The sequence below is a fragment of the Cygnus olor genome, chromosome 2 (assembly GCF_009769625.2).
Source record: "Cygnus olor isolate bCygOlo1 chromosome 2, bCygOlo1.pri.v2, whole genome shotgun sequence".
Classification (NCBI taxonomy): domain Eukaryota; kingdom Metazoa; phylum Chordata; class Aves; order Anseriformes; family Anatidae; genus Cygnus; species Cygnus olor.
The window spans coordinates 142,074,471-142,088,043 of record NC_049170.1 but is presented as its reverse complement, the minus strand read 5'-3'; the positions used below and the strand labels follow the sequence as shown (position 1 = coordinate 142,088,043).

The window sequence follows — 13,573 nt, the reverse complement described above, 5'->3', positions numbered from 1 at the left end:
TTTCTGCCAACACTAAAAGGACTTGAAAATGTGTTGAAATCTTATATGTATTGTATTTGTTTTGTCTGCGTAGGCAAATGCCTCTGTGTGGCCCCTGCTTTTCTTGATATTCTCTACAGCTGACCTTGTAGGTGGGTTTTATGTCTCCGGTGTCGATCAAGGGAGTTTGTAAAGTGCATTTTAAAAGTGCTGTAAGAGTTGGTCTGACTCATGTTTCATACGTTGGAATGATTTATTGAAAATATGTTCAACAAATTCCTTTTTTTTTTTTTTTTTTCTGTGATGTATTATATCAGTGTCTTGAGTGTCCCCTCTTATTTTTTCCATAAATAAAATGTTACGGTATTTAAATCTTAATTGAATAGAAGACAGAGAATTCCCATTTTATGGTTTGATTTCTTTTACCTGAGTGTGTAAGTTTCTCATGGTAAAGTTACTGGCCACATACAGGTGTAAATACTTGACTTGAATACACCTGTGTGTTACGATTGGATTTTTAGAGCGGAATGCATGGTCATGGAACTACTTCTTCCTCTTTAGATTCATTATTACATCTGTCCTTGTCCTTTATTGTATCTATAAGTAATTGTTCCAGTTCCACAAACACATGTTGTTAATGTTAGACCAGGCTCAGGATAGCTAGGAAAGGACTGGGGTATTCTGCTGTGCTGCTCGAGTTGGCAAGGAGACAACATGAACTTGCTATTTGATGTCAAGTGAAAGAACAGTACTTCATCTCTGGTACACAGCTTACTTGATTATCTCAAGCTTGCCTGCTTGGTTCTTTATATTGTCTGGACTCTGCTATCATTTTATTTCGTATATTTCACTTGGAAAGTTAGTTTATAGAGTCACTTTTCCAAGTGAATTCAGATTTGCGCAGATATAACTCATTTTAAATACCTAATCAGGCAAGGGTGGTGTAAAGACCCTTGGAAGTAAGGAATACTGATATGCTTTAACTGTTGACTCTGTAAGTGTTTTCCTGGAATTGCTGTGGGAGGTGAATTAAGCTGGTAGTTGATTCCTATAACTACACATGGAGATGAATAGTGTTCAACTTCATCCCTCTGTTCTGGCTTGTTCTTTAGAAAGGTTCTGTTCTTAGTCTGTGAAAACACCATGAGCAGTAAGTATGTAAAGATGGGAGATCTTTACTTGATCATACTTGAAGTTGCTCCACATTTGTACACAGATGTTCTTTTGTGGTTTATAAAGATTAACTTTTTTTTTTTTTTACATATATATATATATATATTTAATTTTCCCAGCTGTATGGCAGAATTTTACATTTGTGTACTTTCTGGAATATGGTTTGAAGCTGATGGACCTGTTTAGTAAAAAACAGTCTGTTCTCTCATATATAGGTGCCTAATGTTGCCAAAGAAACTTACATACATTTAATTGAGCTTCTGGATGCATTTTTATTTGTTTTGACACATATTTGAGATCACATGTGTCTGTAAGAGCAGTAACCAGAAGGAAATGAGACGAAACTTTAGTGCCAACAGTTCAAAGTCTAAAGTGATACAGTAATTTGTAGAATCTACAAACTACTTTGTTACTAAAATCATATATCTAACATTTTCCCTATTCCAACAAGTGCATTTTTATTTAACCATTATCTCTATTTGACAGAGGGGAAACTAGAGAAAGAAGTTAAGTGATTTGGGGGATTATACTAGGAGTTGATGTCAGTCTGAGCTGACTTCTACCTTTTTCTCTTTTCTGTAGTCTTACTGAGTCACACTCTTCTTGTTCTAGAATAGCACTTCTCTCATCCCTACCTATGGCAGGGGAGTTGGAGTTAGATGATCTTTAAGGTTCCTTCCAACCCAAACCATTCTATGATAGCAAATGGTGGAATTATTCAGCTACAGAGTGCGTGTGTGTGTGTACATACAATGTTATTTGGAATTCTGCTTCTATTATAAAAGAAGATTGGGGCCCTAAGAGTGGGAGTGGGAGAGTCCTATCCTTATCCCAGAAGAGCTGACAAGCTTTCCTTTCATGTCTTGGCATTGTTTCTGATATTCATATTAATTTCTGTTTCTAAGAATAGGTACTTTCCCCAAACTCTCCTGTATTGCAGTGTTGAAACTTTCCTGCAAGTGGGTGGAGAATGATTTAAAAAAAAAAAAAAAAAAAAGGCAAATTGACTGGATAATTACTCCTGCTTCAAAGGCCACAGGAGCCTTTGAGGAAAAGCTGATGAATGGGCATGTATGTTCCCATTGCCCAGCAGGAATCCAGTAACACTTTCTGTCCCTGGAAGATCCCTGCCTTTCCAGCCAAGTGCAAGACCACAGGAATCTCATCCACAGGATGAAGAACCTCTAAGACTCCTCCAAACCCTGCTAAGAGTGACCTATTTTTTCAATATGCCAGCCTGACAATTTCTACTAAGTGGGAGGAAAAGTTTGGGATTAGCACGTTTGTAATTTATAGTTTCAGCCTTTCTGGTATGGTTCCTCAAATATTTTTGTTTTGTCTTCTTTTTTTGTAGACTTTATGGGTAACAAACCACATGAGGTTTGGTGGTTTGGTTCTTAGGTAGCCTAAGGTGCTCTGGTCTTAACCACTGTGTATGTGATCTTGATGTCAGTTTGGGGTTTCTTATTGAGAGACAGTAGCTGCAGAAGCTCAGGGCAACCTTGAGCTATGTTGGAGGCCAACTTTTTATGTTCCTTGTTAACTTCCAGTTGGATCTTACCAGCTAGTCTGTCCCAGCAGTGTGCAAAACAGGTACTTGTCATCTAAGAAGTGAGCATGGAACTGCAACTGTTAGAGAATAGGAGAAATTTGAAGCATCTCTTGAGGCATTGCCTGGAGTTTTGTAGTAAGTAGAATTTATCTGATAATCAGGTATCAATTCTGCATCTGTAACTGAGATAGCTAGGACTTAAAATCAGCCAGCATTGTGAAATAGTATTAACAAGCTCCTTTGCTAGCTTTATCTTAGTGTTTATTTTCTCTTCCCTTTCCCATGAGAGCTTTGTTTTACATCTACTTCTCGGCACAGCACCTTCTCCAAGAACCTCTTCTTGAAGACTGAAGAAGTGGTTTAGCACTGTATACAGATATATGCACACAGGGACATGCAAGTGTAACATCTGATAGTTAGAAAAAGTGTGACTTTCTGTGCACAGTAGCATTGTTGGGAGTGGGAACGACACAGTTAAAATGCAAACAGCAAAAAGGCAATCCCCAAAGTATACGCTATTCCTGTAATTTAAATGACCTGCTTCTGTGCTGCTGAACACATTTAATTAGATACACGGTATGTACATATTTGACCATCTCAGTTCCTGACTGAGGTGCTCCTAACTCTTCTCTCTGCATCTTATTGGAGAACGTAGGTCCAGGCCCAGGCCATGCTAGGTTGTTTTACAGGGGCTGCAGGAGGATCCTGTAAGACAGCAGTCTGGCTGGAACTTTCACTTACAAGGGAAGGAAAAGGATAAGCTGATGGTGGTATGACAATGTTTTCTCATGGACTACTTTAGTGCCTTAGTGGTCTTTGTCCCTGCAATTTACTTGTACCTGTACCACCATTAGAAACAAAGCCATGAGGAGGAGGATGTTCATGCTTAAAGGGAAAGGGTGATACCAACCTGATCGCAATCAGAAATACACTACAGCCTACTCATGAAGCAAGGCACTTCTTGCAGCCCAGCCAGCTAGTTATGGTGAAGAAATCCATTCTTGAAAAGAAACAACACTGAAACTGACATCTATTTATGTGAGATCCCTTCTGAGCCTCCTGGTTTTGCAGACTTCTAAGAGAAACTAAGCAGAGCATAACTTGGACTGAAAACCATTCTTTCTCTCCTAATCACCACATGCTCCAAAATGACCACCCCCCCAATAAAGAAGTATTGTTCTGTATTCCTTGTCTCTTGTGTTTTTGAACATGATAAACTAAGTTTTACCCTTAGATAACCTTGTGTGCCTACAAAATTTTATTTAGATGTCTGCATTCCTAAAAATAGCAAAAGAATGAAATATTCCAAACAGCTAACCGCAGCTTCCTAAGGTAGTGATGGCTGTAGCAGTTTCTAGCTCAAAGACTGTTTTGTAAGTGATATAATATTGCAGAATCTACATCCAGTTTTACAGCATTGTTTTGCTGTGCTGTTTGTTTGTATTCCTTTAATGATAATTGGATGCAAAGTATGTGTCATTAGTTGACTAATAGAACATCTCTGCTTTATGTACTTTGTGGTATAGGTGCCCACTCCACTACTTAACAAGGCTTTTTATCCTATGTGTTCTTTACTAGCCTGTAATGCTCACAATACTGACTGCACATTTTGGTCATATAATTTATTGCTTACTACTGAAAGTCCACTTTATTGTGCAAAATAAAGTAAAATATATTTAAGACTAAAAGAAAACTTGGGTTTCAGGTTTAGCACTGACTCTTTGTATAAGTACTGGTGTCTAAAGTCCTGCGTACTCAAACACTGGTAAAAAGGGACCTGGCTGGGATTTGGTTGCCAAATATGTTCAGAAAAGGCATCGTAAATGATAAATAATGATTTAAAGTCTGGGAGAAATCCAAGCACAATACATGTTATGTTCCAGAATTAATTCAGCAAAATGAGGTGGGGGAAGCAAAAAAAAAAAAAAAAAAAAAAAAAGAGAAGTGGACATTTAGCAATATCAAAGTACTTTGCTTTCTTGACAAAGTTCTTAATATTTTAAAACATTTCCATCTTTTGGAAAGAAACCATACACTCTCTAATTACTGGCAATAAAACTAGGTAAAGGATTTAAGACCTATGAATGTTACAGTAGGAGGAAACTATAATTAAGGCTGGCAAGACTGTTTCCCTAAGGAAACGGAGAGTTCAGACAGCTTTTAAAGTAAGATGCTAATTATTTTTCCCACTGAACTTCTACGTATTGATAAATATGTGCTCTCCAGACTTTAAGCAGTAAGTTAAGCACTAATTGTTTAAATAACTTCTTAATTTGTGTTTCCAAATGAGCTATTTTAGGTTCAGAGGATTTATCTAGAAATAATTATAGTGGTTTTTTTCTGACTCTGAATCAGGAATTTTCTGTTTTATATCTTATGCTATTTGCTGGTGACCAAAGTGATCTAGATCAAAGTGAAGTTTAATGGCTATGGTTAAAGTGTAAACCAGCTCTAAAATACTGCACTATGTATGTATTGCTTAAAATTAATAATTATTTAAGTGTCAAGGTAGGGATTTGCATGCTCGCTCTTGCAGCCTGTCTGTTTCCAGTGAGTCAGGGGAGCTCTGCTACCACTGAATACAATCACAGAAAGACTGTCAGCTATGAAATAAACGTGGGTGCATATAAGTATTGGCAGTCAGAAGGTCATTACCTATATCCAAGTCTGGACCATCTCAGAACCACTGCAGAAATCAGTGGCATGTTTATAAATCCTTCTTAGTCTGGTGGCTTAGTACAGTATTTCTTAACAAGGAAAGATGCTGTGGAGGCTGAACCCACTCTGGGGCTCCCACAGCGCTCCAGCGCTGGCAGGACTTTGGCTGCACAGGTAGCTTCTGAGGTGGCATGGTGCTGGCCATCAGGGGCTTCTCTTCTGCCCACTAAATGTCATGAAAGGGAGTGAGTACCTGGGAAGTGCTAGGGATGCCAGGTTGTGTTCCTGTGGCTATTAAATTCTCCTGACAGGTGGGCAGCTCCTAAACTTGTTTTATCTTTGAGGTATTTATTCCTACCTTATTCTGCACTGGGATGAAGACTGAATTTGGAAACAGCAAGGGTATCTGCAAAATGGGATTACAGTTTCCTGTACATTCCTGAAAATGACAGAGGCCATTTTGTACCATGGGGTTTTCAATTATTAGGTATACTTGGATGAGAGTTATACAGTTAGGGAACAGAATACTTAAAACAAACAAAAACTCATACATAGAAAGTCATCATACAACTAAGTGTAAAAGTATAACATTTATTCCTACTTTATATAATTTTTAATCAATTCCTTTTTTTTTTTCACAATTGTTACTGAATTGGCAGATTAGTTGTAGTTTGAAGAGTAAAGCTTTTGTGTTTATTTTATTTTCTTTTTGATGAGCAGAGTTTGTGGATATGTCATATGACTAGTTGATTTTGTGAGTGAGCGATTTTGTGTAACCAGATTGTTTTGCATGTGAGTGAGTTCATCTTTGAGTCAGCTTCATTGGAAAATGAGTGGCCCCCATCAGAACTGAGTGCAGATAAATTGGTTGCTATAATGCTGTGAAGAGGAAGTGCAATGTGTTCATGCATCCTTCTATTTGTTTCTCCAGATATAGATTACATAGTTTTTAAAAGCTAAATTAAAATGGATATGTTTTATGGTGCTTGCAACAAAGCAGGGCTAAGCATTGCACAATGTTTTCCTGCAGGTCTATGGCACAATTCTGTTTTTCTTTCCATCTTTGGAGATGGAGGAGACAGCTGTTCAAAAAGGACCATAGTGGACAGTGTGGGAAATCTGTGAAGTTTTGGCACCTGGCATTCTTTTTCAGTTTTTAATTTTCACATGTAATCAACCCTAAGAAGGCAAAAAAAAAAAAAAATTAAATCACAAAGTTTAAAAATGTCTTTCCAGGTCACAGGCTATGTTTTAAACCAGACTTCTTGTGTTACAGTTCCTGTTAATATTTCTAATGTTAGAAGCCTGACAGTGCTTCCATTTGGAGTGAAGGAGCCATAACTGTCTATAAAAATATGTTCCCAGCCAAAGCAGGCTATGTGAGGTCGTTGCTGAAAAGCAATTAAAATCTAGCGGATATGAAATTAGAGGAACATCAACAAGATGGGGAAATCTGCTGCTTTCTCCCTGTGCTGCACTCCCTGAAGTCAGGAAATGTACAGTGATAGGTGTATGGTGGCGGTTTGGGGTCTGTTTTTATAGGTCACTCTATGCAGAACCAGGTCTGGATGTATGATTTTGGTTTGGATAGATGTCTTTGTTGTTAGATTTTGTTGTGCTCTGGATGTCATTCCATAAATTATGTTCTCGATGGATATTTTAACACCTTATATCCATTTCCTAAATCTTTTGTGCAATTGGTCCTTTTCCTCTGGTTCACCACAACTTTAAGTAGCTCCAGCACACTCTTCCAATTTACGATGTCTCCCTGACTCGCCAGCTGGACTCCACACATAGCCATGGTGCTCCAGGAAGGAAGACTTGGCATCAAGTGAGTCTGGGGTTAATGAAAGCCTGGAGTGGGAGGTTATAAAAATCAGATGGTTATAGTAATTGTAAGGAGCTATACACTGAGTTTAATAGGTCCACGGGGAATGGTGATATATGAGGAGCGTAGGAGGAGCGAATAGGCATAAGAAGGTGCCATTATATGTATGTATGTATATACATATATATATATCCCTCTTTCCCCTCCGCTTTTATTCCATCTTTGCAGAATATTTTATATCTTTTTACCAGAATCCTAGTCTGACCAGACTGCACGTCATCAAATGGGAAGCTGTTTCCAAGATCCAGTCTTCTTCTCTGGCCGCAATGAAATATGTAAGCCTGGTAATCCTGTGTGATTATCTATCTTGCATTTTCCATGGTGGTTCTAAATCATCTACTTTATCTTTTACCTTGATCAGATACTCATCTGGATTTATTTATTTATTTATTTATTTATTTATGTTTGGGCAGCTGTATTACAAGTGTTTTAAAAGGAAAACAGCCACAAAATGAATGTTGCCTTGTGTGTCCCAAGTTCAGGGTTGGTGTTCCTGGTGTTCAAGTAACACAGGGGAGTAGCTGGAGGCAAATCTCCTATAAAGGGTTGATGGTAGTCATACACTTACAACAAATGGCTCCCTGTGATGACCAGTGTGGAGGAAGCAGCAGTAAGCCAGGAGTTTAGAGCTCTACATGGAGACACTGGCAGTTGCTCTACATACAGTCCTTGGTGTTCCCATTCCTCTTCCTTCAGGAGGTGATACCAGGTCCTTGATCTTAGTCAGCTGGACCACCACGTCTTGTCCCATGACCCCGACTGTAAACAGACCCTGATGTGACTTTATAATGAGCATCAAAACCTAGCCATAAGAGAACACTATACAGTACTACACTGAGATGTAGTTTTGTATTTTTGAATAAAAAGATGAAATAGTATCTTAAAAAATATCTTATATAAAATAAAGCCTTTACTCTGGGACTACCTTGCATGTATTCCCTATCATCCTTGCTTCATAGACTTAAAAGTTGCTTGCTTGTCTTGTTGGCCTTGTAAAGCCAGAATTTGAATTAAAAAATGCTTCAGATGCCTGCTTGTATGTTTAAAGAATAATTAAACATATTTGCATTGTTGATCTAAATTCTATCTTTACTTACATTTCTTTTTTTAACTAGCCATGTTTTTTAATTGCTTTAACAGAAGGCATAACTAGTACAAAATCTTTGAGGGAGATGCAAGAACCTTCCATGTCATGATTTAATTAGTTGTTTTGTAAGGCTGGTTTTGGCAGGGAGTATGTATGCGTGTGTATATGTGTGCATGTACACATTTACATGTGTGCAGCTCAGAACTTGAGCAAACTTTCTTGCCCTTGAGGCACAAGTGCGGAACACCACAATGTTGTTTTTGCAGTCATGTTTTGAAGAAGAGCTGTACTTTGAAGAATATTCTAATTGCATCATTTTTTTTTTATTATATTTTTTTCAAAGCTTAGTACATCAGATTGGGATAGCCTGTTCTCTCTGTATTTGGCAATGTCAGAGAAAAAAAAGAAAAAGAAAAGCAACCCGCCCTCACACATCAAAAACCCCAAACAAAAAACAACCAAACCATAGAGACTGCTCAAGTAACTGAAGGTTTCAGCTTAAGTAGAGTATTTACATATCGATTTAAATACTAATGTGTTTTCTGTAAGCAGAAGTAACTGTCATCAACTTCCTAAAAATTGGCCTCTTTTGGTAGAGATGAAAATGTGCTTATGATTCTCAGCTTCAACTTTGTGTGAAAAAAGAATAATAAAATTCTTAACTAATTAAAAACTCAAGTACATCTGAGATAATGAGAGATGCATTTTAAAATTTTTATTTCTTCCTGTGAAATAACTGTTTGAAGAGAACAGATCACAGAGTGTATTTTGGGATCTTCTGAGGTCATTTTCGCTTCTCATATTAAAGTCCAGTCTGGTCCACACCATTACTTCTTTCCTTTTACAGATAGTTATGTGAATGTCTTGAAGCTAAGACTTAGTGGGTTTGTTTTTTTTTTTTATTTTATTTTATTGAGATTCTAGTAAGTGACTATGGATGTGCTAGACTTTGGACAAGTATATATGAGAGCATGTCTAACAGTTTAATACTGCTAATTTTTAGGATGTTCTAGTTAAATAATGGTATGGTTAGCATTGTCTTTACTCAAATGCTGCTTTTCTGGTTCTCTAGGGGCTTTCATAATAGCTAAATTCTTAAAGAGCTTTTGCCTGTCTTTACAGAAAACTCATGTCATCTGTTTCCAGTGGGAAAATGTTCTCTTTCTTCCAGTTAATTACTTCAAGTCAAAAATGTAATAATGAGAGTTGTAATCATGATATGAATTAGCTGGCTGAATTAGAGACCATAGTTGTGCCAAAGCTGTACTACACAGTTTTCCTCACAATTAACAAATATTTATCATTTAGAAACTGTACCAGGAGACTCAACTGGAGTGGTCCCGGCTCCTACTGACTTGTTTGACATGATTGGAGTCTGTTAAAGTACAGCAATGTCAAATAAAACCTGTTTGAATATTAAAGTATGGATTTAGCTGCCAAGTTTCAGGCACCTCATTTGAAAATACTGGTCTGCATTTTTCAGTGTTTTTTTTTTTTTTTAATGACTTATACAGTTTTTTACTGCTGGTCTCTCAGATAAAATATTTTGAGAAATGACTAAGGGGAGAACTATAAAGAAATAATTTCTTCTCTGTGAAATATTCCAGATTTTTTTTTTAATTTTTAAATGGATTTTTTTTAAATTTAATTTATATATTTATTTTAGAAAAATAAAATCATGCAATTTCTTACTTTAAGTCTTTGAAACTCCTTTCACTCTGAGATTAGTAAATTGCTATTATCTCAGTTTTAGCAATGAGGAATTCAGAGTTAAAAAAGCAAAATTACTTGCTGTCCTGGTCTCGCTTGGGATAGAGCCAAGCCATGAAAACAACTGTGGCTGAATTATGACTTGAACCTAGGTATGTTTTATCCTAAGCTGAGAGCTCCCTTGAGTAGTTCATTCCTCCCCTCAGACGTACAGCCTTTATAATAAAAGTAAATTAAAAATTAAGACCAGGAAGACTGTTATAATATATTGCAGACCATACTTTTTACGCAGATCTGTGTGCAGTCTAAAGACTTGATCTGGCAGAAAACACTTAAATTCTCTGGGGACCCAACTATGTGCCACAGACCACAGTAGCAACTGAGGAGCCACAGAGCACTTAGCGTCCGTGCAAAGGTGATACTAACTAAATGAGAATTGCCCAGACAGTCCCAACAGGTAAACCATGCCACATGCAGCAAGCCTATGGTGATTTGATGGAAGAAAATTCCATTTTGAATGTAATCTGATAACTAGCTTGACTCTGAGTATATGGGGGACATACACAAACCAGACATGAGTGATCTAGCATGTTATTTGCCTCTAGTTATGGCCAGTCTGATAATTCAGAGAGAGAAAAATAATTTTCCCTTCTTCTTGGGAAACTACAGTTACCAATTGTGTGTTAGTAAGTAATAATTTCAGTTTACTGTTGAGTCCTGAAGCATGAGACTGTATGTGATTTATAACTACTGTCTTAACAGCTATAGAAACATAGAATGGTTTGGGTTGAAAGGGACCTTAAAGATTATCTAGTTCTGCCACCCCTGCCATGGGCAGGGACACCTCCCACCAGACCAGGTTGCTCAAAGCCCCATCCAGTCTGGTCTTCAACACCTTCAGGAATGGGGCATCCACAACTTCTCTGGGCAACCTGGGCCAGTGCCTCACCACCCTCTGAGTGAAGAACTTCTTCCTTATATCTAATCTAAACCTACCCTCTTTTAGTTTAGACCATTTCCCCATGTCCTATCACTACACTCCTTGACAAAGAGTCCTTCTCTAGCTTTCCCGTAGCCCCCTTTAAGTTCTGGAAGGCTGCTATAAGGTCTCCTTGGAGCCTCCTCTTCTCCAGGCAGAACAGCCCCTATTCCCTCAGCCTGTCTTTGTAGGAGAGGTGCTCCAGCCCTCTGATCATCTTCATGGCCCCCCTCTGGTCTTGTTCTAATACTTCCATGTCCTTCTTGTGCTGGGGGCCCCAGAGCTGAATGCAGGGCTCCAGGTAGGGTATCACAAGAGCAGAGCAGAGGGGGAGAATTGCCTCCCTCACCCTGCTTCTACTGATGCAGCCCAAGATACGGTTGGCTTTCTGGGCTGCAAGTGCACATTGCTGGCTCATGTTGAGCTTCTCATCAACCAATACCACCAGGTCCTTCTCAGGGCTGCACTCCATCCATTCTCCACCCAGCCTGTAGTTGTGCCATGAGACTACCAAGGGCAGTCCAGACATTTGTGTCCTGCCTGGGATGAGGGAGACAGGCTGGATGTATCTACGATATCAAGAAATGAGGCCCAGTGGGGTGCATTTATAAATCTGAACAATTAATTCTGGGGACCTGGTGCCTACACTTTAAGCAGTGTTTAGGCATTTCAGGGTTTTACTTGGGGCTATCTTTAATGTGGTCCTGTGAACTGAGTGTATGCTACTTGTCGAAGCATGTTAGATGCATACTTGGAACGTGTTTTCCAGTTCAGGTTAATTTGAAGAAAATACAGCTCCAAGACTGTTCCTTGTTGTTGAACAAAGCTCAGTTTATAGGGGCTGATTAGTATTCCTGATTTATTTATTCACACTGATGAGCCAAACTATGATAGACACTCACAATTCACATATTCTGAAGTGCTTGCTTGACATTTCTAGGGGCAAGAACCAAATACTTTATCACAGAAGTGGCATGTAAGCATATATCCTCTGAAGAGAGGGGAAGTCTCATAAAAAAGGGCTCCAAGCCAGTCCAAACCTCTTCCCACTCTCTTCTCCCCTTGATTCCATCTTACAGGCAACATATTCCAGTGTTTAATTGCAGGGTGGATGCATCCAGTTTTATTTCAAGCCTTACTTCATCTTCCAGTTGTCATCATCAACAGAATGGACTGTCTCCATCCCTTCACCTGGATAGCTCACATTTACCTTTGTTCAACTGCATTTGTTGGATTTTGTTTAGTCTTGAGGTTACTCTGTACCAGGAATGGTTGCTTCTGATGACATGTTAACCCATCAATTTTTGTCACCTGAAGATGGTACTAGGAAAGATTTATGTTTATTTATTGAGCCTCTTTTTGGTAAACACTGAGTAATTCCTAATATCAGTATATATTTAGAGATTTGTTGGTGAGCTAGATTTTAAAATCAAAATGCCATGTCATACTAAGTCAAATGACTTGAAGAAATGAAATTATAGCTTTGTCAACAGTTTTATTTCCTTCCATGTTCACAGGGAGTAACAGTTTACTTTGATTCCAAACCATGCTTCTTATATTTACATATACATTGCACGCGTATGTATGTATATTTAGTATCTCTTTCTTGATGATGCAACACTTTCTTAAAAAATCAAATTTTTCCCACCTGAAATTGATGGTCGGTGATTTGGTGATTTGGTCTGTATTTCTGTGCTTGGTACATAAGTTGTCCACAAGCTGTCGGGCTTTCCTCTGTTTTCCAACACTTAAAAAAAAAAACAACAAAAAAAAACCAAAACTGTAAAGGGAAACACTAAGTGCTTTTACCAATTCAATGGCAGTGATTATTTATTTATTTATCTTTCTCTTTGGCAAATGGTCTTGCATAGCTTTGCTTCATAGAGGTGGCAGCCTTTGGAATACAGCTATGTTACCACATTGGGTGGATACATCCTGCTTTATTCCAAACATGAGGTGTAACTGTTAGGGTCTTTTGCTTTCTCTGTGTTATTTTAAGTGTTAGAAATATGGTTTGTTGTTCTGGTCTCTATTCAGTACTGAGTTTGGGGATTTTGAGGATTTAGAGAGGTGGAGTTTGAGTTATTTTCATTATTTTTTAACCCTTTTTTTTTTTTTTGTCAGTTATCTCAGTTTTTTAACTTACATTATTTGTTATTTGTCTTGTTTTTCCATCCTTTGAAGCTGTACTTTAATGCCATTTCCACATGTTTATTCTTTATTTTTTTAGTCAGAATGGTCTTTTGCCATACTTTGTTGTTGTTGTTTTGTTTGTTTGGTTTGTTTTTTTAGTACTTGTGGAACTATAGCTTGTTATTCATCCAGTAGAATTTCCTTAAAAAATTCCCTATTTTAACTCTTCCCAACATCTAATTTTTGTTTCCAGTCAATTATGCCAACAAGTAATTTAAGCTTGGCAAATCTGGCCCTTGCAAACTTTCCAATAGTCACATTTCTGGCTTATGCTATGTATTGCTTGGACAGTGGAAATGCAGCCAGACCAAAACTCATAGAGGCATTTTCAACTGCTAATTTGTGATCAACAGT

The 13,573-nt window shown here is 37.9% G+C and overlaps 1 protein-coding gene across 4 annotated transcripts in view; it reads left to right on the top strand.

Moving 5' to 3' along the window:
• Positions 1 to 13,573, top strand: part of RSPO2 (R-spondin 2) — a 110,317-nt gene that overhangs the window by 26,615 nt on the left and 70,129 nt on the right. The gene's annotated exons all lie outside the window — the stretch shown is intronic.